A 26,756-nucleotide genomic window follows, 5' to 3' on the forward strand; every position below is an offset into this window, starting at 1 on the left:
TGAATCCACTGTGAAATTTTTCAAACATTGTTAAAAGAAACTAGGAATGTTATAGTATAAATTAAATAACTTTTTTGATAAAATTTTAATAAACATCACTTTATAATTTATAGTTCTATAAACTTGTAGGTTTAGTTGGTAATAAAACTAATTTTTGAATACGATATAGATTGGTAGTGATTTTACAGTAAAACACAAGTCTTACAAATAAATAAAAAAACAACTACAATTATTACTTTTATTAAAATTCATTGAATAATTAAGTTAAGTAAATAAATTATAAACCGTTTATATAAATGATTAGATTTTTAAGTATTTTCTTTCTAGTTGTTTATGAATGACAAATTCTTCTATTTACTAGTAATTTTAAAATGTACAAATACTATTGTTAAGCATAAATATAATGATTGCGTAATAATGATGATCATATTTACAAAAAGTAATAGACAATATATATATATATATATATTTTATGAAAAGCTTTAAAAAGATCTTTACTTTTTTGTGATTGGTTTATATTGTATAATATTATTTATGCAAACAACCACAATAACCATGCATGCGAGTAGTTGAGAGCTTGTTTTTTTTTTTAAACCTTATGTAAAATATTGTGAATTTAAATTTAAAAAATCAGAGTTAAAAAGTATTGTGTAATTAAGTTTAGTAATAACTTAACGTGTGTTTTAAAATGCTCTAAAAAAAATGTCTAAACTTATCATTTAAAATTAAAGTTATATTTTATCATTAAATACATTTCCATCTTCAAATTGTGATTTTTTATTAAATAGTTATTATAGTGTTTTTTTTTTTACTTATTCATTTATTTATAGTATTTATACTGACTAATGTTATCCAATCATGTTATTTTTGTTAAAAATCTAAAAACACTCAAATAGAAATATTTTTTGTTAGCAAATTTAATAGAAAAAAAACGAATTTTTTTTATTAATATTATGTTTATCTTAAATATTAATATTAATTGATCAATTTCAGTTCAATCATACTATAAAGACTTATCCAGAAAACATGAAACATAGTTTTTGCAATACTGACATATGGATACCTTATGTCAAGGGAGAACCTACCATCAGACATCAGTACAATCTGAGGAGTACAACTTACGAACAAACAGTTATTAATTGATCACCGCATTTTTCAACCAGAATCAAGACTCTTTCCTTTGCCTCTCATAAAGTTAAAATTGAATACAGATTTTTTTTTGTCTCCAATGAACATGGGCCGTAACCTAATCTGTAATGTATTTAAAACAAAACTAAAAAAATAGATAAACGAAAAATTTGTAGTGACGAGCGTAAATGAAAACAATTCTAATTTAAGAAATAATTCATTAATATTTAAAATTGTATTTAAATATTTTCACCGCTTTTGCGTGATTAAATCAACAAGTTATTATCATTACCTAGTAATATTATTTTTTGGTATTACATAAAAATATAATATAATATACATAATATTGTTAAATTATCAAAAATCCAAAGCATTTTGCTTGTGGTATTAATTTATTTTTACTTTTAGTACTCGTTTTAAATAATTTACCAGTATAATTATAACTGGTAAATAATTTGAATTATTTGTAACTGTGATGAATGGCAAGAGAGATGCAATGAAATTCGATATGTTATCAGTGTAATATTATTAATTTCCTATAACTATATTATAAATATGGAAATATCAAATATCATTGGTCCCATAAATTGAGATAATTGAAAATAAAACAACATAATGTAGACGTTATATATGTTTGTAGTCTGTGTGTGGTATATATTTTGAAACCGTAGTTCTCATCGGGATAAAAAAAAAAAAAAACGAGTGTATTTTTGTTTACACGATACGAAACAATAGTAGAAAAATCCGTCGTAAGCCGTTTCTCGATAACTCCCACGAACAATTTTTTCGCCTATACATGTTGTTTTTGTTATTTGTGGTCGCTATACTACTGGAGACAATGCCTGTTGAATTTAGACGGATAGTAACCAAATAAAAACAATAATACTTTATACTTAGAAGAAATATAATTTTTTTTAATTAAACAATATACATATAGGTAAATAAAATACAGTAACATTAAATGTGAAAAATAATTTAATTTTACCTGTTATTTTTAGCATGATTGCATAATATTAAATTACAATTGTTTAATTTTTATATCAAACATAATGATTTATACATTTATTTCTATTTTATAAAGCCATTATTAATTTAACGATTTGCTTAGGTATTATTTATTAATTATTAGTTAATTCACAAAACTAAATAAAATATCCAAAACTGCCAATTTAAATGATTGACTTTCAATCTTATTCTTTTTTTCAATTATTTTACTCTATAGTAGTCATATATACGTATAGGCATAATACCTATGAATGCAATGGAAATAAAATTGGCATGCGATTAACGACAATATTGAGTTGTATTTTTTCACGACGTTTCATCATAATATTATTATTTATAATATTTATCATATATTTATATCATATAATATACAAGTAATATTATTATGAGCCACTATGGCATAATCATTAATACAACTAAAATGTTAAATGGAGTCGTACTTATAGAGTTTAGAATAAAACTACAAATAGTCTAGAATTTACCTAAAATGTATTTAATCTGAAATTTTTATAGATTTGAAAAGATAAATATAAATATGTAACCATTTGGAGTTTATAAAGTAATAATTTTAGTATTAATTTTTATTAAATATTTTAATTTTATTAAATATTTAAGTCACCTTTTTGGATGTGTTTATCCATCTTACGAACGTACAACATGACAAATTTATTTTCAATAGAATCCAACTTTATGTTTTTTGCTTTAGTATTTCAATAAATTAACCTATCATTAAATTTAAATTTTAGGTATTGTTCGTGTTCTTTCGTTAGTATTTTACAACATATCAATTTTAAACGAGTTATGAGCATGTCATGTATTACAATATAAAAAATATCCATATCTCACTTAAAAAACAATGAGATTACACAGATAATGTTATTGCTTTCAAGTTTGATCAAAGATAAATTCACTCTTATATTAAAATTGTAGGCATAAGATTGGTTTGAATCAATTCAAATTTGATATGGTGTATGGCCGTAAGACGGAGATAACTCGTGCGAGAGTAGCGTCCTCTGTACATTATTTTCTTTTAATAGAACAATAATTATTAGCTTTATATCAACTGCTTTATAAATGATAAGTGGTTATGCACCCATCAGCCCGCGGGCATAGCATTTTTCTGATAAATTTACTAAAACTTTAGCGTTTCATGGTTTATAACGAGGTGTATATTATTTATACTTAAACATTATTTCAAAATACTTTTCTTACATGATAATTTTTTATTAATTTCACGTACCTACGAATTTATATCGGTCAAGTATTATATATATAATGTATAGTCGTATAGTATAATCATTGTTAGGAATGTTAGGATATGATGATTTAAAGGTTTTTATCCAAATACTTTTATTTCATTATTTACGACACTGCGGGTAGGGGAAGGTGTACATGACATGTATATCCTACGGCCGCCCGCCGGCTATGTTTTATTGAGGAAAACAATTTTTTTTTTTTTCATTACAACGTATTTACGCGATTCTTATGACCTATATTATTTACTAACAACACTGTCCGACGGCTAAAATGTAATAATTTGTACATAAATAATGATTGTCGACACGGCACACTGACAGACGTTAAGTCGTAAAATCTAAATATTAATTTCAATTAGTCACTTTTGATTTCATAACATAATAATACGTAGTTAATCTTACAACCATACACTTACATAAAGTAAAAATTTAACCACATCCGTCGTTTGCATAAAATATGAACAGAATAGATGTATTATTATTTATTATTGCTAGATATGATAGAGTGTTTTAAAAATAATTTGAGATAGTTATTTAGAAGAACATATTTTACAAATATTATTAAATTACAAATATAATTTAAGTAATCATCACGCGTTTTCGTGGATGTACCAAAGTAGCTATAATTATTGTAATATTATTTGATCAATTATATATCAATAATAATAGTTTTTAGTTAAATATTTTTTGTTATAATTACATTTAAAAAGTTTATTATATTATTAAAAGTGTTTTATTGTTTAACAATTTGCAACGCATTTTATATTTATGCAATAATAACTTACTATATTATGTGTTATTAACTAATAAATACTTTTATCATTTGTATACCTAAACAAACTACTTGAAATACTTAATAAACTTGAAGTATTATTAATTATTATACATTAGGTATTTAAAATTAATAATTGCTTTAAGCTGCAATTTTATTCGATATTTCTACCTGTATTTTATACACATACATAGGTATTTAATTATATAAATAGTTGTATTTAGGTTCAAAACTGCACATGGGCAAAGTCGGGTTAATCAGCTAGTATAATATAATATGCTAGCCTGCTTTATTATATATATATTAGTATAATGCGAAAAATAGGTTATTACAATATAGTATACACATTACACATGTAATAATAAAAATAAAAAAATAACACTAATTTAACTTTGTGGTGATATTCATAAATAATTACACTAATAAATATAGTCAACATTATAAATACTTCTCAAAAATAATAAATAAAAGAAGCAGCTGAGTAACGGTTAAATTAATTTGCTATAACATTAAAATTAAATAAGTAGTATTAATAAATCGTAAGTGTTTCTAAAATACTACATGTCATATTAATAGGTGTTTAGTAATGTTTAAAATGTTTAAATGTAACACAAAATAAGTTCAAACCAAGTTTTTGATTATTATAAATAATAAGTAAGTAAGCATGCCTAATTATCTATATTTATATAATTTTGAATTTAAAAGAATTAATTTCATATTAATAAACGAATAAGTGATAATCCAATTTATATATATAACCAAGTAACAAAAATATATATTAAATTAGTTGTTGTCTACCAGCTATAGGTTGTATTTAATTTTTAGCTGAAAAAAAATATATATATTATAGTCAATGTTGGGCGTAGGCTTAAGTATACTTTTGCCAAAGTAAATTGGAAATTATAATTTTTATTGTAAAAAAATAAATAAGTAGATTTTCATCTGATTAAATTACCAATCTTAATAAAATACAATTTTATTATACAATACAAGTTACTTAAAATGTTATATAAATTCATGTTTTTTTTTTCATTAATTGATGTTTAAATGTGATATTTTTTGCCAAATATTTTGAAAAATGTGTTGGTATATTAAGATAAAACAATTTAGTTTGTAAATTTAATTTTTTCAAAAATTAGTTTAATCAACCGGCTACTAAATAACTAGTAGAGAATTACATAAATTACTAATAGCAATACAAATATACAATAAAATATCCTTAGTTATACATAGTTATGTTGTTATGTATGAGCTGATTCCATTCATCCGTCTCCGTTCAGAATCGTTTTTAATCGTAATAATAAGTACAATGGTTTATAATTTGATTCAAATAAAATTTAACACCTCTATTACAGTCTCCGACTTAATTATAATATGTATATTCGAATTATTTTTACCAGTCGTTATACAGAAAAATGCTTTTTATTACGATACTTAAGATACTATACTAAAAATATGTTTACACATGCATTCTTTATTTTTCTTCATCATTTTAGAGATATTATTTTAGTCTATTATCTATGCAGGAATGCTATTGAAAGAAAATTATTTTGATTTATTGTTCAATATTAGTAGGTAAATAATTATCAACCGTTAAAGTTTTATGACTTTTTTTATGGTTCTATTGTAAAGTAATTGGCTCTTATAAATCGTACGTGAAAGCCGCTTACATTTTTAAATATTGCGCTTAAACCTACACGAATCAACTTTGAACAATGTAATTCTTATAGATATATATACTGGTATTTCAGGCTATAAGTGTCATCTAATTAAGTAAAAAATACTTCTTCAGTAGGTAATATAAAATATAATAAAATTGATAATGTTCCATGATTTAAATTCGTTATTATACCGATAGATATATGGGAAAATATAATATAGATTAAAAAATTATATTTAACACATATACTTACATATTATTATTCTTAATAGGTAAGTACGTAAAACTATGTTAAATTTATCAGGTATAGAATAAAAAAAAAAGTAAACCACACAGGAGAAGAAATCAAAAAGAAAGGAGATATACGTATTATAGCTATAGTTATAAAGAAATGTTTAGGATTAGAGCATAACCACGGGAGCGCTGAACTTTTAAATTATAGTTTTCAAAATTATAGGGTTATATATATATATATTTATAACAAAGATATTATAGAATTTTAGGGTATAGTTATGGTTGAAGTGTTTATTAATTTGATAAGTTAGTTAAAGAGAAGAATTAGTTATTAAGTTATAATATTAAAGAACTTTTTAAAAATCATGTCTAAGACGTTTAATTTTAATTTTAATTGTTTGTTTAATTTAAATTTAAGTAATTATCATTAACTATAGCCAAAATAAATCTTAATAGTAATAAATTAACTGAGGTTTAATAAAACGGTTAATGTAACTCGTCGGACAGTTAATAATCTTACATTTTTATCATATTTTACAAAAGAATTTATTTTATTAATTATATTTAAATCAATTATAATAATCAAAAGCTTAAAATGTATGTAAAAATTAATATCAATTAATTTTAAATCAACTAAGTATATATTTTTATGAATTATAAGTAATACTAAATGTAATGCGATTATTAGTTATTAGTAATAATTAAGAAAATGATTTGAGAATAAAACTAAAGATCAATGGTTATATTGGTGTACAATATGTAAACATTAAATACTGCTATTATTCAGGACACGATAATTTAAGATCTAATGATTTATATTTTTTTTTTAATTAAAAATAATCCTTTGAAACTTGGCCATAGGCTGACAATAATACTATTATTAGAAGGTTTTATATCAACATGAAATATTTTTCTTAATAATAAATTATCTATATAATAATTAATAAATAATTTCAGTTTACAGTGTAGTTTAGTATTTGTTTATTAGCTAACTAGTTTTGACCCTGAGATTGGTGTAAAAACCATTAAATAAGTTTAGCTTAATCAGATTTTGTTTATCTTTATTCTATTGAAAAGTGTTAGATTGTTTGTTGGATTCCACGTAAATTATGCATTTGGTTTAACCGTTTATGCTATTTAGATTATTCCTTCTTTTCAATTAATTTTTTTTTTTTATTTATAATGTTAAGTTATTTGTTTCATCTATAGTTCATTTTGGTTTCTTTTTTTCTCAGTTTTTTAATTTATTTATTTTTGTTTAGTTTCAATTTTAAATGTCTTCATAAAATATATTGTTCTAGATTGTACCTACACCTTTGTTCACTCTATGTTTTGTTATTCCCTTCAATATCATGACTACCGGTATCTAAGAAATACTAATTATCGTAGATATTCGCTGTTATATTTGATTTTAGACTGATTTATTTTTAGAATTAACTAAACTTTTTACAGAATTGAATTTGTTCATAAAAATAAAATTTTTAAGATTTTTAGCTATTTTTATATATTCTATGTAGGTTATAATAATTTGCTAAAATTTGTTGGCACATTATTGCAGTTATTGTTTACTTTTTATTTAGGTGTAATAATTGCTATTCTAGTCCTCTTTTTGGTTTTATATGCATATGTTTAAATATGTTTAAAATTAGGAAGTCTTTCGATTATTTTATAAAATAAAATCATCTACTTATTTAAAAATAATAAGACATCAAAGATTTTAAAATATATTTAAAAAATAATCACAACACGTTTTTACAACAATAAAATGTATGTATAAGTATGAAGTTATATATAATTATATACAACTCTGTAGGTCTAAGGTTGTATGTATGTATATTATTATTTCTATTATTTTTGTTAAATCAATTGTTTTAATAAAATTATAAATGTATGGATTTTCAGATCATTACATAAACTAAATATAGGAGGAAAAAGTTAATTATATATTATCACTCATTGAATAGAAAATTATAAATTCTTTATTTTGATGACCTGCATATATTATATAAATATTCTATTAATAATAATTTTACTAACCATTTGCATTTACTATTAAAATATCTCATGAAAATGTAATGTAATTGAGATGTTTCATTTTCACAATATTATATTTCACGTCGAAATAAGTTGAATAACTGCGTAGGTACACGTAATGGTTTTCATGGTTAATATTTCAAAGCACATTTTATGACATAATATTTGTATCAGTATATCAAATTGATAAAAAAATTATAATAATTATTTAAAATTAATTTGTATAAAATAAATAAAGTTATGATTATAATTATATTTAAATATTGAGTATTCGTACATTACATATTTATTTCACTATGATTTGTTGATGATTTAGTTTAAATATTTAATACGTTTTATAGTAGGGAAAATTCCTCAATAATTACTTCAAGAGATGGTACTGGTAAAAAATTGAATCTAGTTGGGATAATTAGAGAGTGAAGATGAAAGAAAAATGCAAGGTACAATTGTTATTTGTCATAATAATTAGATGGGAGATGAAAAATAAAAAAAAACAAGAATCAAAGTTGTTGATTTAAAAGTTCTATATAAAAAAATAATTACTTCTAATAGTTTTAATTTTGCTTTAAATATTTATTTAAACATTTACATTTATTTATTGAAATGTAAATTAAATAATATTTTGACCCTTTTTGTGCTATTTATAAATACTTGAAAATTTTTACTTTTTAGTTTATTTTTAATTTATGTATAACAATAAAATATATTTGTCAGCAAAAAAGTTTGAAAATTAAATTAAAGGTTTCTTTTTTTATTTATTTTACCAGAATTATATAAAACATATAATATTAAAATCAAATATTTTTTTACAATAATTTATATTTCAAAGTCTTATGAAATTCGTCGTATTTACGAGAATAGTTAAATTATATTATACCTAATTATTAATTTTTAATTTATATAAATTTTTATTTTAATATTCTAAGCTTAAAAATCTATACAAGATTTCGCATAAGTTTTATTCACTATAAATTAAAAATAAATTATTTGGGCACATCACTTTTTACGAGTGTTCAAAGTTAAAATCTTGACAGAATTGATTACTCAAATAATAATTAGGAATTTACCATGAAATAACTTTTGTCAACTTTTATTAAGTTATATAAAACTATTAACTATTAAAACTATATTTCATATTTTTACTATGAATTAATTCGTCAATATCTATACACAAAGCAATTTTCAAAAAATTTAGGTTTAATTATTAGTACTTCATATCATTTAAATTTTTTCTATATTTTTAGTTTTTTCTTTTTGAATTTTGATAAAAAGATGTATGCTTATTTAAAATCTTGAACATTTAATACAATATCTTATAATTAACTGTTCTCGAATAATTTTAAATAATTTAAATAATTTGAACATCGCACAATTTTTATTATAAACGTTGAAGTTCAAATATTAAAATTCGTCGAAAGCACAAACATTGGAATATTATATAATATTGTAGTCATGAATGTATGACATTTTCAGTATTAATGCTTAATTTGGAATATTCTAATACAACATTTTTCATGAATTTTTTTTCATGTAGCTAAGCATTTTTAAATTTTTATACAATTTTTGGCAATAGTTGGTTCAACCTATCATGTAAAAATATAAACATAAATAACTATAATAACTAGGACTAGAGACTTTTAGGACTTGGTATGTGTTTCAGTAATTATTCATAAAATAACTAATAAGTAATATAGAAATTTGTTTAATTGTTTCATAGTACTAGAAGCTTAAAGCAATTATTTTATTTTTGCATATTAAGCTCATTTTTATTTTTAAAGGCATATTTTGTTATACTTGAATTTTAAGACTTAAATACCTACACATTTCATACATTTAAAAAAAAAAAATTGAAAAACAATATGTTACATCGAGAATAATATTTAATATTAATTTTCTAGAAATCGAAAAAATAGATTAAAATTTAAACATTTAAATGAATAATCTATATCTACCATGTGTTTTCCCAATTATTTGCGTGTTATGAAAACATAAATTCAGTCGATAAGGAATACGCCGAATACGGTCAGTCGATGTCAATTCGTCTGTTAGTATTGTATGTGTTTATCTCTGGCATTGAATATAGTTAATAAAATATTCTAGACTAAGTACAGTTTTTTTTTGTAAAATTAAATTAAAAATGCTTTATTTTAATAATAAATACATTTGCAATTTTTGGCTTTCTAATGAGGAATAAAATATTTTTAAGACTATATTTTAGCATATTTGCATATTTTTAGAATATATATAATAATTTTTAAGGGCGTAAGTGCACACATATTTTAAGGTTTTTTAGAGCAAGAAGTTTCTTGTCATACTATGAATATATAATAAAATATCACTTTGAAATAAATGCATGTCACACTAATAATAATTATTTGCCTATTATTACTATTATGTATATTTAATATGCACAATATGATACATTTTAAAATATTTAGATTAATTATTTTAAGCTTGTTATACCAGAAATATATTAACATAGTTGAACGATATCTTCATAAAAATAGAAACCATCTCCACTCAGAATGGGGTTTTTATTCAATAATTCATCGTTTGTAAAACATTTATTGCAGTTATTTACTTAATGATGAGATTATTCACTTGATACCTATTATTTTATATAGCAGAAAGACTTTCTCAGTTTTTTAAGTCTGTCATCACTTTGGAATAGAAAAAACAATTCTATCTTAAACTTTAATGGTGATTAATAGTAAAAAATGTATTCGTGATCGTACTCAAAAAGGGGATTAAATGTATACAATTGTCAGTACTTTTAGTTTTGTTATTTAAAAAATTAAATGATACCTGAAGACAGGATTTGAATTAATTCAAGTTAAAATAAACTTTTTTTCTTTATAACTATTGTAACTTGTAACTTATAAGAAATTACAATATAACTTAAAATTGTTATAAAAATAAACATGAATATTTATATTATAATTGTTCAAATACATTGACTTTCTTAAGTTTTAAATAAACATTTTTATTTATTTTTAAGGAATTTTAATTGTTGATGTTCAAATGATATTATCATTGAATATTAAATGATAATAATGATTTATACTCATGACTTCAATTATTTATTGTAATTTTATTATTTTTTATAAACAGTCAAACTCTCAAAATATTTATAATAATTTTAAGTTATTTATGCCACGAACCCATTTACACTGTTTCACTATACGTCTGTATTGATTTATAAGTTAATAATGGTAGTATAATATTATATTATATTATTGATATAATATTGTATGTATATATAAATATATATATATATAATGTGTATATTTATCTTATATAATTATATAAATAGTATTGTATAAATAAAACAATTAATTACTACAGCAATATAAATATGAGGAGTACATTCATATCTGCTTAGACTCGTAGTTTATGTACAGTTATTAATTATTGAACTCAAATATTTAACTAATTACTAACAGTGGTTTATATTAAAAGGTATAAACACTTGAAATCTTCTGCCTATACAGTTGAACGAGTTCACCGGTTTTTTTTTTTTTATTCATACCTGCAGAAAATACGTATATACTGATACAACAATATATTTGTAGTCAATATTTTATGTAATGTATTTATAACTTTTAAAAAAAATAACCTTATTCTGGTATTAAAAAGTACAATTTAAATTTATTCATATAAATTTGAAAAAAATATTTTATTATAAAATCTGCCATAGGTAGTTATTATAGTTAAAAAAATAACTGTATAATACAATTGAACATAAATAATTTATTTCGAGAAACATAATCTCTTAATATTTGTGTGTAAATATTTATTTCAGTGGAGAATCAAATTTATGACGAGCATTTATTGTGAAAGACATACGTTTTTCGATGTACAGCATAAAACACTGTAACGGAGGTAATCCTCAAGTAAATATTTATATATACTTATAATACGTGTATAATGTAGATATAAAATATAAATTTTATTTATTTATACTACAAATACTTATTAATTTTTAAACGTATAAATGTATTACAAATTCAATCTGCGAGTGCCACATTATGTTGTAATATAACATACGATAATGCATTCTTTGAAATTGGCTTGCACTTGCGCATAGTATTTTTAGGTACATTAATATATTTGTAATTTACTATAGTATACGTGAAGTAATTAAATAATTAAGCCAGGGAAATCTATCTGTTATTTATTTGGATAGAAGTGTTGGTGTACATTGCTGTGAAATATATAGCATTGCGACTAAATTTGAGTTCAACGATAAATAATCGTATACCTGCGAGAAAATGATTCTAAGCAAAATACACGCCTACATCAGCGTGCATTTTTAAAGATAAGTTGATGTTTTATTATATTTATATCGTTTTTAAAATTTGTAGTCATCAAACTAAGTTTTATCAAGAATAATGCATATTTTTAAAGGAAATTTTGGACATGTATTTTTAATACATTTTTGAATATTATGATCACGAATAATGATTCATAATATTTCAAATTTCAGTAATTTGTAAATATCTCGGAAAAATTCAAAATATTTTGAAAATTATTCCATGTCTAGAAAATGGTAATATATAAATGATATAACTATTAGGTGAAACATCTTGATGTTGAGTTATAAAAAAAAAAAAAATAACCAAAAATTATTTTTGTTAAAATTGGTATTATTCACATATTATGTTCACGTATTTTAATTTTAAATAACTTTTATTTTTTTCAATTATTGGGAAAATTACTGCAAATATCCTACATTTGTTTTTTAGAGTAATCCTATATGAAATTTTCTACCGAAACTATCCTCTGCGTTGATGATTGAAGCGAATTTTCTGATAGAAAATTATCTATAATTTATTTATTTATTTTATTATTTTATTATTATTTTATTTTTTTATTTATTTATTTTGAATTCGCAGGTTAACAAAACTGAATACAGGAGAACGCCTCATCGCTGTCACTACTCACTAAGCTCGCCTAAGTCGTTCAATCGTAGCCCGAGCATTACACCGCATATCACAGAAAGTAATACAATGTTCTAGTGACTTTCGCATGTACTTACAAGTACCTACATGATATAACAAAGCGGGAAGATACGATTGCGAGTTCGCGCACACAGGTAAATGCGCACTGTATTACGATATGTGTGCACGGAATACCCATGTTACGTGTCCATACGTACGCGATCGTTAATCAGCGACGTCGCACGCACCGCGTATATACGACTGCGACGGGGCGGGGGCGATATATTTAAAAAAAAAAAAAAAAATTAAACGCGTATACTCGCACGTCGTTGGTGGGGACGTGGGGGTGAAAATATAAAAGATAAACATAAAATAATAATAACGCGAACCACCACCCCCGTCGGGCGTACCTATATATATATTTATATATAATACATGTGCGCACGCAACGGCCGTGCCGTGGTAGGCGGGGCGGACGTTGTGCGCACTCTCCGGGTCTGGACAAAAGGGCACGCTGCCTCTGCCCGGCGGTACGTGCGCAAAAATCCGCTACCCTAATCTATACGACCGACCGCCCTTCCACGCGTACATAATATACATTATATATATATATATACCTTATATGCTCAAGGTATGTGTGTGCGTAGATGTACGCCCCCGCCCCGGTGTCGCGCGATGACCATATAATAATATATATTATCCATACACACACGCGCACACCAAAACGCCGAGGCGGTGGGGCTCGGTTGTAGCGCGCTCGGAGAAGGGTTTTATCAACAACCAAAATGGCACTACAATACATAATGGCTAATGCCAAACTTTACACCCCGCGTGAACCCCCCCCCCCCATCCTCATCGCAAAGTATGTGTATATGTATGTATCGTATATATGTGACCTCTCGTCTGTACACATACGCACACTCACACACACGCATACATATTATATATATCGCTGGCACGCGGTGTGGTGGGAAAACGCGTGGAGATCGAAAAAGGGAGGAAATTATATGTACGGGGTAAACGAAATGCGCGGCGCACAAAGTACCTCCGTTCGTGTATATATATATATAAATATATACACAAACACACACATACACATTTATGTATGGAATTGCAGCAACCCATATCTGAATAATTTGATTGAATGATGAGTTTCGGGTCCTCTGGGTGTTGTTTATTGTGAAGGACCCCGACCAGACCCGGTCGTTAGAAATATGTGTTCGTGGCGGACGAGAGTAAGGGGAGGGGGGGTGGAAATTGGCTTCAACGAAAAATATCGCCATAACTATATTAATACGCTCCATACGTGCAGTATATGGGCACAAGCGCGTTGTTCTAATAATAATTAATATTATTTCCCGTCCCCCCTCAAAGCCATTAGAATTTCTCAATAATATAATATTGTAGTTTTCCCTGCATCGCACGCACGCGTATATTATATTAATATTATTCTTATACATATATATATATATATATATATGTATAATGAGCAAAAATACGCTATAAAACGCACGGGCGTCGGCCGATATTTGCAACCGCTGCGTGTTGTGTTATCTTTATATTAATCGCGATCGCAGGGCACCACGGACTATAATAATGATAGGATATATGGTTATGAAGGCATCGCGGTGAAGTCAAACAATAATAAATATATTACAGTGATATTTCATTATATTTTAACTGCTTCAGTACGCCAGTCGTGTAGGTAAACCGACGTTTTTACTGTTACCTAGGTATATTGTTTTATAATAATGATTCGACGCTTTACCATTTTTTTATGCTGTTCACGGTATATTTGTATTTATTGCAACAAACAAATATACACTTTAAAGAGTTCACAATTTCACTACACAAGTCTCTTGTTTGAACAAAAAAAAAAAATGTCTACAAAATAATCGTATCGAGGTCATGCGTATTAAAAATTATGTATAAATATATTACAATAATATACCCATTTATTATTACCCCGTTTATACTTAATGCAGCTTAAATTAATTTCAAATGATAAATATTACGCAAATACGATATATTATTTTAATATTAAACAAGGGTTAACAATCAATAAATTCTCGTCGTAGGTACCTATATGTATATATTAGATTTAAATTCCATAATGTCATAATATTAATTTAAAATAATATCAGCTGTGGCCCTTATTTATTTACGAGATAAAATTATATAGCTAGCATAATTAAGTATTTATAATGCTATTTTAACTTGTGCAGAGTGATATAAATGATTCAATTAATTAATTTATTGTAGTTTATTCATAGTAGGTACTTTTTTTTGTCAAGCCTGTAAGCATATTAAATATTCTAATTTAAAATGTTTTTTAATGTATTTGCGAAACTAAATTATTTTTAATTTAAAAACGTGAAAATACAATAAACAAAGGTGCCCATAATTAATTAATGTTATCGGTAATGGACATGTCAAGAACAACTGGCTAAATTTATTATTATATAAAACAGAAAATACATTATAATCGATACGTTTTAAAACCAAGACAAATATGTATTTGTTCGTTAATAATTATAATATATCAATTATTATTTCTCATTTATATATACATATATATATACGTATCGAATGCAAACATATTTTATGATATGTATAAATAACTATAATTTATTTTCAAAATTCTCTTGTCAAACGTGAAATAATAATTATATATGTTGCTGTGCATGACACTTTTCATACAGTCTGAAAAACAAACATTCACTATAATATTAGAAGTACCTAAAATTATTATACATTTATGATAAATTAACAAAATATAACGTTAAAATATTCCGTTTGTCGAAAACGAAATACCAAATAATCGAATAAATTTCACGTTGAGATGTACATAATATAAATTTTAGAAAATAGATAGAAAATATTGTTTTATTGAGTTGTTTGTCGGCCGTTTAACTGGGATAGAGTAAAATTGCTTTAATTAAATTAGTACTTACGATTCGCAACTCACTAGCATACTTGCAAATTATTATGCAAAGTGCTCGAAGAAACGATAAAACGTTTTTAACTATATTATTTTGTTCTTAATTACTACTTATACTAGGGTCAGTATATAGTCATTGCGTGTCAGAGTTGTATAAAACGCCGTCGTCGGAATGTTGCAGTTTTTGTTTTTTACGTAAACTCTAATGCACTTGTTTCCATTTTCGATTATCTACACCAGCTGTATGGAAGTATATTTAATTTATAATTTTATAAGTTGAATTATTGTTTCTTTTGCTTTTTTCACAGTATTTTTTTTTTTTTTATTGTTTGCATACTACTTTTAACTTAACCATTGCGTTCTGTACTCTTAAAAATATAGAACCAAAGTATCTACTAGAAATTTCCAACCTAGAAGACAGTTTTGATTATATTATAATATTATTATTATTATTTTTTTTTTTTTAAAGATGAAATTGTTTCTTACGTCGTATAGGAATAGAAAAACGGTGCAGAAGTTTACAATATTTGTTTAGTAAAATAAATACTATTCACGTTATTTAAATCCTGATTAATAAAAGTTACAATTTTAAAGTTTTCAATGGTACAAGATATTTCCACATTAACTCACAGTAAAATATGTAAAGAATAATATGTTTATGTATAAATATAAAATACTTAGTAGGTAAAGGTAATAGGTATATATAATTTATGACTTTTGCAATAGAATTTTTTTAATTTAATTTTGTTTTTGTCTTATTGACAAATGATGATTAATCAAAAACTGACTAATAATATTAGTAAGTGAATACACGTGTAAAAAATGCGAAATTCTAAAGTATATTGTTTAGATAACATAATATTTTAAAAGTTTTGAAAAAGATTTAAAATGAAGTGACTAAATTATCATTTTCACAAAATGCATATTTTGAGTAACTTTTTATTAAAATATAACATAATACTCAAAACGATATTTACAAATACATCCCTAAAAATAATTTTTTAAATTTTAATAAAAATCATTTGTATACATTATGGAAATTTAATAAACTGATATGTTATACGTTCGGAATCATTTTAAATATTACTAGTTACACGTGTCATTTATATATTTCTTGTACTTTTACACAAATTACTCATACACTATTAGTTCAAGTGGATATTTGCTTAACTGAGTCAAAGGATAGGTTAACCTTGAACAGAGAATGATAGTGAGAAATAGTTTAAGACGTGGGTTTCAGGAAGATGGGATGAAGGCATGACGTAATATTCATGTACACAGGTGTTATCCCAGGTGCTGCACGCAACTCATGCAACAACCACTATCCTCGTTATCTTATAAAAAGAATTGAGTAAGGTTTTCGGATCTCACTCTGGTCCATGACACTGCAGCTTCTATGATCCCACCTCTGAAGTTATGTTTTTTTTTCGTACAATTTTTTTTTTTTTGCAATCATATCTTCGTCTTAGTAGTAGGAAATTGCAAACTTAATATTATAAGTTAAGGCAGTGGATTAGGATGTAATATATTATTTATTTTTTCTCAGACATAGTAATAATATGATGTACTCATAGGTAGCTTCATACGACCGATGTACAGTAATTAGGTCTTAAAAGTTGACAATATCAGTTATAAAACATACATTTCCAAAAGTTATAGTTTTATTATATTTTTACTAACCAGTAATAACAGAAGTTTAAAATATTGTGAAAACAATATCTATGGTATATATTATTATATAAGCAGTATCCCCAACAAGATTATGAGTTATTATAATTATTCAAGTATCTATATATTCTATATAAGAACGTATAGTTTTTTTTTGTATTAAAAACCATGTTAATTTATTAAATAACTATTATTACTCCAACAGTCGTTAGAATCTTAAATATTGTGTGTATACTTAATCATATTATAATACGCGTGTGCGCTAGAATACAATGTCACCCCGTTATTGTGACGATATGGCGAACTAATTACTGACAGTAAGTGTATACATTTACTTTTAAATTTATAATTTTATTATATAAAACGTATTGTATCCAGCCATTTAAAATGTAAATTTGACGTAGGTATTTACAAATTATAATTGTTGAAATTAATATAAACTAATCTAAAGTAAAGAATTAATTTCATCACTAATAAAGAGTGAGTTTAAGAATACATTTTTTTGAAATTAGTTATCGACATTGAATAACATTTATTAATATAAAACCATACAATTTTTTTGGTACGACTGCAACGAAAGTTAAATTTTTGATGCCGGTTGAAGCGTTGGGAAATAACTTTTCTATTTGCTGAACACTAAGCATTTTTTTCTACCAAGCGAACGGAAAATGTACGCACTGTCATGACACCAAAAGCGGCAAAAACATGCGGTTTATCACAGATTATTGCGTCAAATACTGACATTCTATACTGTGGTTTTGAGTGTTTTGACACAATCTAATAACCATTGCCACTTTAATATCGATAAGAGGAGAGATGTAACAACAAATTGGAATGAGTGGCTCGTACGGTAAGGTAATGATTTTAATTTTGGATGAAAGAAATTGAGCTTACGGCACCCATCGCCGGTGACTGAAATAGTTCACTTCTCATCTTTGCCACGTAATACACCATTCTATCTTTAGCGTGAACGATTATTTATCTGATCTTATAATATAAGTAATGGACAATAGTTATACAATTTAATGTGCAATTTATTATTAAAATATTATTAATGTCTACATCGTCACGTTTGTATAATGATATTATCAAACAAATAATAATTTTCAATATTATATTAATTAAACAGGGTGATATTATTAGTGAAGCATGCCATTAAATAATAATGATTTAAGTAATTTTAATTTTTGTTGATAAATATAATAATGGAGATGTGAAAGCACAAAACATTCCGGCTTTTATATATAGGTATAAGCGTATTAAATATTAAATAGTTTCCTGAATTTCAGTACTATATAATATTATACATAATTTGTATATTTTTATTCTACAATAATGTACAATAATACTATACAGTATTTAATAGAAATAGCTAACAAATATAACTAATACCTGATTACTTATGTTATAAATTGTATTTCTTATTTTAATATACAGTTATAGTTATTAACTGTCATATCAATTTTTTCTATAACACTCGGTATAAATGTATAATAAATATTAAATATTAATATTAAATTAAATGAAAACAATAATTTATTTATTTTTATTTAAATCACAAACTTAAATATTTTATTACACACTTACATACTTTTCATATTTATATATTATAATGTATTATACTATTATTATTAGAAAAAGCATTTTATTAATTGATGTAATTTTTAAAATCCAAAATGATATTAAGAGAAAAAATAATATATCTATACATTGGCTATTACAATTTATTCTTAAAAGTTTTTGATTTTCTCTCTGTCTGTTTAGTCGTCACCCGATATCACTTAACGTTATGGTGGCGTAAAATTTTAAGAATAAATTATGAAATATAATCTTTGGACTTACTATTGACTGGATGATGGAGAAATTACGATTATACGAGAAAAATATTAATAACATACCTACTAAATTATAAATTTATTAATTACTACAAGTAAATATAAAATTATAAAAAAAATAAATATTTTAGTATAGAATATATGTATCATTAAAAGTTTATAGGGACTATTATTAATACTATACATTATAATTATCAATTACAAAACACACTTAAAATCAATTTTATTTAGTATAATAACATCATAATTTAATAATTTACTATATTATTTATATTATGAAAAAAAACTATAACTTGTCAATCGTTGTTTATTATGATGTTTAGTTATTTTGTAAAAGAATTAATAAACATTTTTATTGTATGTGTCAAATCTGTAGATATTTAACAATTGAAACATTATAAACTCTTATAAAGTATTTATAATTTAATATTTATTTTTATCCAGCTACTAATTCTTAATTATAACATTATAATATTTTGTAGTCGAATAGCATCTAAATAGTTTACTAAAAAGAAAATTTGAATATATTTCTGTAATAGTGAAAAATTATCATAAATTGTTGAACATGACCCAGACGTTTAATTGTATGATCACATTGGAACCAACGAGATGCAATGAATCGATCATTAAACAATAATATGTAAAATATATATAGATTTAAATTTAAAACGCATTATCATGATCATAATAAACTGATAAATGTATTGCAATTTCTTGTGATTTATAATCTAAATGCAATATTTTCTATGAAATATATTGAATTATAGTTTAGAATGTAATAAAATACATAACAGTAAAATGTATAACTACATTTTACGGCATACCTTCAATTAATTCTTTGAAGAATAAATTAATTAAGTCCAATAATTTTAGTTTAATAAATCATAATTTTGTGCATACAATTAAATGAAGAACTATATGATAATATCATGGTAATTTTCTACAAAACACAATTTTGTACAAATTTATTTTGATATTGAACATTCTTCACCAAAATATTATGTTTTTTTTTTATATATATTTTCTTTAAGCTAAATTAGTAATGTACTAAATATTGAAATCAGTGACCAAACTCAAGTTACAATTTAAAAAAAAAAAAATGATAATTAAATATATACATTTTATGAACTATTTATACTTATTTTATTTAAAGTATAACAATGTATTTATGTTCATGTAATTATAAGTTATAACCATGTGTATGTTAAAGCATCGTTCAAAACTAAACACTTACCACTCATAACCACACATTTTAGACTATTCAATTTCGCACATAATTTTTTTTCTATTGTTAAAAAAAAAAAATTAAAAGGTTAAAAATTCAAAACCACACATATTTGATTGAAAAACAAAAGTTAAACATTTATTATTAATTATTATTAAATAAATTGTTCTAAAAAGAATTCAATATATGAAATCTTTTAATTTTAATAATAAAAACCCTTCATGTAATAAGATAAAATAAAATATATATAGTAGAAAATACTCAGATTGATATAAATTTATATTCTAATATTCTATTAAATGCATTTTATTGCTCATGATTTTGTTACTTTGATTAAATATGATTGACTGGGGTACATTTCTAAACGGTAATATGATTTTAGATAAATGTGTTTGTTATTGCCTTATTGGTATATATCAGTGGGTGTGGCTTGATTTTTAGAAAATTGTATGGAATTGATGTATAAAAGTGTGTAAATTTGAATGTTGACCTTTTTTTTTTTTTGAAAGTGTGAAGCTATGAAAACCAACTATAAAATATTACAGTCAAGGAAGGTTTTCGGGTACTATTCACAATATCAGGTGTTATTGTACAAAATTCTTGATCAATTTGGATAATATGAAAAGGTAATTTTAAAATTAATATCTATAACCTCATAATTCCAGATAAGGTATACTTTAATAAGTGGACAACGCGAATTGGACTAAATTATTGTTATAAATCAACAGACATGGTCATATGATGGTAAGTATTATATTATTATTTATTATAATATTATTGTAGTCATTTTTTAAATTTTTTATGGTCCAATATATAGCAGCTGTATAAGTAATGATTAATGTATATTCCTTAATGTCTTAATAATATTAATTGATACGACATTTTTCATTAAATTTTATTTTACACAGTTTAATTTTAATGTTTAAAATTAATTAACAATTTTAATCATTGTAATAGTAGTTTATATAAAATATAATATATTTTGGTATGCTTCTTATAGTATTTTTTGTAATTTGTTTTATTAATTAATTAAATAAAAATAAATAAATAACAGATTTCAAATTTTGCTCGTAACATTATATATATATATATATATATATAGGTTAATATTTTCATCATTGAGTTCAATTCATTATATTATAGACAAAAAACTTTTAAAATAAAATAAACCTTTAGTTTCCTTGGAATATAATCTTTTTATTTTAGTAAATTTTGTAATCATAGAATCGATTTTAAGTAATTTTGAAAAAGACTTGTTTAAAACTCTCAATAAACTTTACACGGTCCAAAATATTTTATATACTAGGTAAGTAACTAATATTTCTTTTTATTCAAAATAATATACAACTTTTTTTTATCCTTCAACATTATTTATGCAGTATAACAATTCTACTCAACCTGTAAATAATTGTTTTTAACTTGTGAGTATATAGCCTGTATTAACTTATATATATTGTCTAAAAATTGTATAACAAATTAATTTCAAAGGTTTTGTAAACACCTGCACCGGTGTTACTAACTTAAAATTGGGGAACTAACTTCTTCTTGGTTTCCGCGTATTTAAAATTTATGATAATAAGATTTCAAAATGATGTTTTAAAATCATATAACATACATTTACCAAAAATGAGACAATTGAATTTGACTACATTATTTAAATTCATTGCATAAAATTGCAATAAAGACAAAACAAGTATTTGAATATCTTCTGTTTAAAGTATAATAATTACTTATACATGAAACAAAAAACTCGTTTAAACTTCATTGGTGTATTATTGTTATTGTTATTTTTTATTTAATATAATGGTAGATTACGTTGGAAAAAATGTCCATTGGTTGTTATTATAATAATATAACATAATACATTGTTTGTTAAATAATAAATATATGAATAAAACAATAATTGAATTAAATATGCTAAAATAATTAGTTCTGTCCTCTTATAGTTAAGTAAGTTTATAAAAAAAAAATCGTATGTGACCAGAGAAAATCAAATTATAAATAAGTGCTTAAGATTATTTAAAAAAAATGAAATAATTTAATGTTAAACATTTATTTATTAAATCGTAATAATCCAACTGTGATTCAAACGTCGATAGATTAAAAAATTAATTATTTAAAAATCCGTTATACTAAATATATTATTATTGTAGCAAACAAAAAATATATAATTACATGTTGTCTAAGTTATGAATTATATCGAAAACTATACATAAAATATTGCTGATGAAAATGTATTCATTATTCCAATAGGGTTTTATGAATTCGTGAGAAACCTCCCCTCGAGCTTTAATCAATATTCGTAGGGACTGAACAGCGTCAGAAACAACGTATAGGGGGTTATTAGTTTCACTGTTATTTACCGCTATCCAAAATGGCCGGGCGACCATAGAATAATGATCAAAAATAATTTATATGGTGTACGATAAATCGGCTCTGTAACAGCGAAAACGGAGAAAAATATTGCAATCGAATGAGATACCATTCTTTGTTTTAATCCGAATGCATCGATAAATTATTGTAATGAAAGAAAAGTTGTAAATATAAAACAAAAAACGTTTTGAACTAGATAAAGGTGCGTAAAAATATAAGAATAAATAATTGCATATTAAGATCAACTAACTTTTATTTCAAGCATATATTGTAGTACATAAAAATATATTGTATGTCATAATATTTCAGTGCAGCAATATAAGAAAATAAGGGAAACGATATTTTATTTATAGCGTTCTTTTTTTAAGCATCTCGTTCAGAAAAATTATCCCGAGGTCACTGTTGGAAACATAATATTTATGCAATTTTATCGCAACGGACTGGATAAATTATTTTTGAAATAAATCACGGATCCACAAATATAGAATGGCGGTGACAGTCAATTCAACGTAATCGCTATTAATAAATGAGAAAAATAAAAATGAAAAAAATGAAAACCCTCGTGTTGATGGACGTTTTGTGGTGAAACGTTGTGATGGTGATATCATATTATACATTAAAACGGCTGTCAGACACGAGGGTCGTGGTATACGAGTATTATTATCATTATCGTCGTCCGTGTATTCCGGATTTTCGGGGAAAGGGTTCGTCGGTTTAATTAATGCGTGTGCACACGATTTAAAGTACGGCGAGCTCAATAACGTGTTCCGGCTATAAATTTAAAACGTACGAAAAACAAAGGATGGAAAATGATATCATATTATATGCATACCTCGTGCAGGATCGAGGGCGAAAACCACGGGCGACGTCGCAGCGCGGATGGATCGGCAGAGCAGCAGCACTGTATAGACGACGATAACGACAAAAGTACGTACGTCGGTGTGAAGTCGTACTCGACGGACTCGACGTACCTACATCAACCCTCGCCGCGAATTTTAATTATTATTTATCGTTGTTGTCGGTGCAGGTATAGGCGCGCGTTACCTGTTAGATCGTTTACTGTCCGCGCGAATAGATTATAATATGTATTGTTATTATTGTGTTTCGGGCGAAGGACTTTGACAATATTATTACGATTTGGCGACACTTGACGCGGCGGCGATCATATTATTATTATTGTTGTAATATTATTCCGACGTTGGGGCTATGCACGCGATCGCCGACGGGTTCACGTCATCGGCGGCGGCGGGTGGAAAAAACGCGCGCGAGGCACGGTTCGGCGAGACGGCGCGATACGCTCGGACAGTGCGCGCAAGGTACACACATTTCGACACTGGCGTTTACGCGGCGCAGGAGATCGCGGCCGGTTTGCATGCGGTTGCTGCCGTCAACGGCGGCGGCGGCGGCGGGCGCGCGGGGCCGGTTGTCGGACGACGGACGGTGAGACGGTCGGCCGAGGTCGGCGTGCACACAAGACGACGAAGCGAGACCGGGGGCCGGGTGCAGTGAAACGGCGGCGAGAGTGCAGGTCGCAGCCGAGTCGCGGCGTATTCGTTGTAGGTATATTTTTTATTTTAAATCGGAGAGAGAACGTTACTCGAAACGAGCGAAACGACAACGGCTCGCGCGCACGCACCGACGGCAGAGTTGGCGGTGTGTGTGTGAGCGTGTTTGCGCGAGTGTGTGCCGTTTGCGCCGTAAGTTTGCGTGCGTCTTGCGGCGCGTACGTAAGAATAGAACCGCGCGCCGCATTTGAATAATACGACGGTGGAAGGGGTCACCGGGTGTTCCCCCCCTCGCGTGCTGGCAACCGTCGTCGTCGCGGCCGCCACCGCCGCCGCCGCCGCCGCCGTATAGCAGTCGTCTTCGCTCGGACCCCCGTCCTCGTACTACGCGCCTCCTCCTCTCGACCGCGCCACCCCCGCGCGACGGTAAATTTTTTATTTCTCATCACACCTGGGGAGTCGGTCGATGTGATGGTTACCGCGAGGCACGGTGAACCGGTTGTGCGAAAGTTTTTTTTTTAAAGACGTTCGTTTCGAAAATTTCACCACCCCCCGCCGCCGACTGCCCCGGGGACGCGTGAGAAAATCCGCGATCGACCGAGAAAATAAAAAGTTCGAATTGCCGACCGGTTTTTCGAAAAAAAGCGCACCCCCTCGGCCACACCGTTCTTTCGAGGGTTGTGCGTGGGCGTCCGAGAGGGTGCAGCGGGGTTTGTTTACTGCTGCACGAGTGTGAAACCCGTTTATCACGGGCACATTGGTGTTATCGCGTGTGGTTGGTTTTTTCGTTTTAAGTGATTTTGATAAGTCATTGTCCGCCTTTAACATGATATCATTTTTATGTAGAATAATAATATACTGTGGCAAGCGTCAACGATATATCATATAATATAACTGACTTTGTGTAAACCAAGTGACATACAACTCGGATAATACCAAATAAACCGTTCACAATAATAATACATTTTTAATGACGAGAAAATCTATTTTCAATCTCAGATTTTGGATCTGGTTGATATATATTTTTGTGGTGTAATAAGATCCATCTAGATGGGAATACGTCATGTTCAAAATATTAATAGAATATATTATTTGTAAACGTCTGTAGTCTTCTACCTATATACATGAATAAATTAACAATTTTATTATCAACACGTGAGTCTTGTAATAACGAATTATGTTTTCAAACCGTCCTCTAGGAAGTTTTTTTACCTGCCGCCCACGCATCATTCGTATATATCGTGCCCGTGAGAAATCATAAAAGGGGGACGCGGAAAAAAAGTTCGACGCGCCGACCGGTTTAGGCGCGCGAAAAAATGCGCTACCTATTCATTTGTAGAGGGTTCACCCCTGTTCGCAGGACACAATTTTTTCGGAATTCCATGGGAACGGCTACCGTGCATATAAGAATATGGGAATTGATGTTGAGTTGAAATAAATTTTTTTAAATCCGCACAATAAGGTTCAAAACTTTTGTCAAACTGGTTAGCCGAAACGAAATAATAATACCTAGTGAAAATTTTTATCAGCAACAATTTTTTTTTGTTTGTTACCTACAGGTTTATGGTCTCAAGGTTTCCACATAGCATAATATAATACGTACCAATACACACGGATAAAATGTTTTTTTTCAGCTCTGCAGCAAGTCGTTAAAAACGAACGCGATTGTCCTGTTGAGGGTAGATTTCTAGCTCTATCGTTGGTCAAATTATTATTATAACTCTTTTTTTTGTAAATTGTTAATTTGCATAAAAAAAAGTTAGCCTCTTATATTGTATTATCTGCAGAACTCTTCAAAAACTTCCGTTACAAACTTTTTATGAACGTTACTCGTTAGCCTTATTAATACCCGCATTATTTGATTTTTTAACCTAAGAATATATTTATACATTATTCTTCCCTATAGCTTATGGTAATGACGTAATAATATAATATTACAGTAGAACTGCCTTAAACTAAATATTTTTGTGCTCGTTAAAACTAAATTCATTATTTATGAATAAATATTGTGCTGACTTAAAGAACATAAAGAGTGTATAGTTTATGCTAGTGCATGCGTAACTATTAAATAATATATTGTATATAATATATTATGATGTGTATATAGGTATTTAGAAAGTATATTAATTTTTTTTTTTTTTTCAGAACAAGAATAAGAATTAGATTTTCGTTTTCCAAGT

Source organism: Melanaphis sacchari, unplaced genomic scaffold, assembly GCF_002803265.2.
Source record: "Melanaphis sacchari strain LSU unplaced genomic scaffold, SCAv2.0 Contig121_pilon_pilon, whole genome shotgun sequence".
Lineage (NCBI taxonomy): Eukaryota > Metazoa > Arthropoda > Insecta > Hemiptera > Aphididae > Melanaphis > Melanaphis sacchari.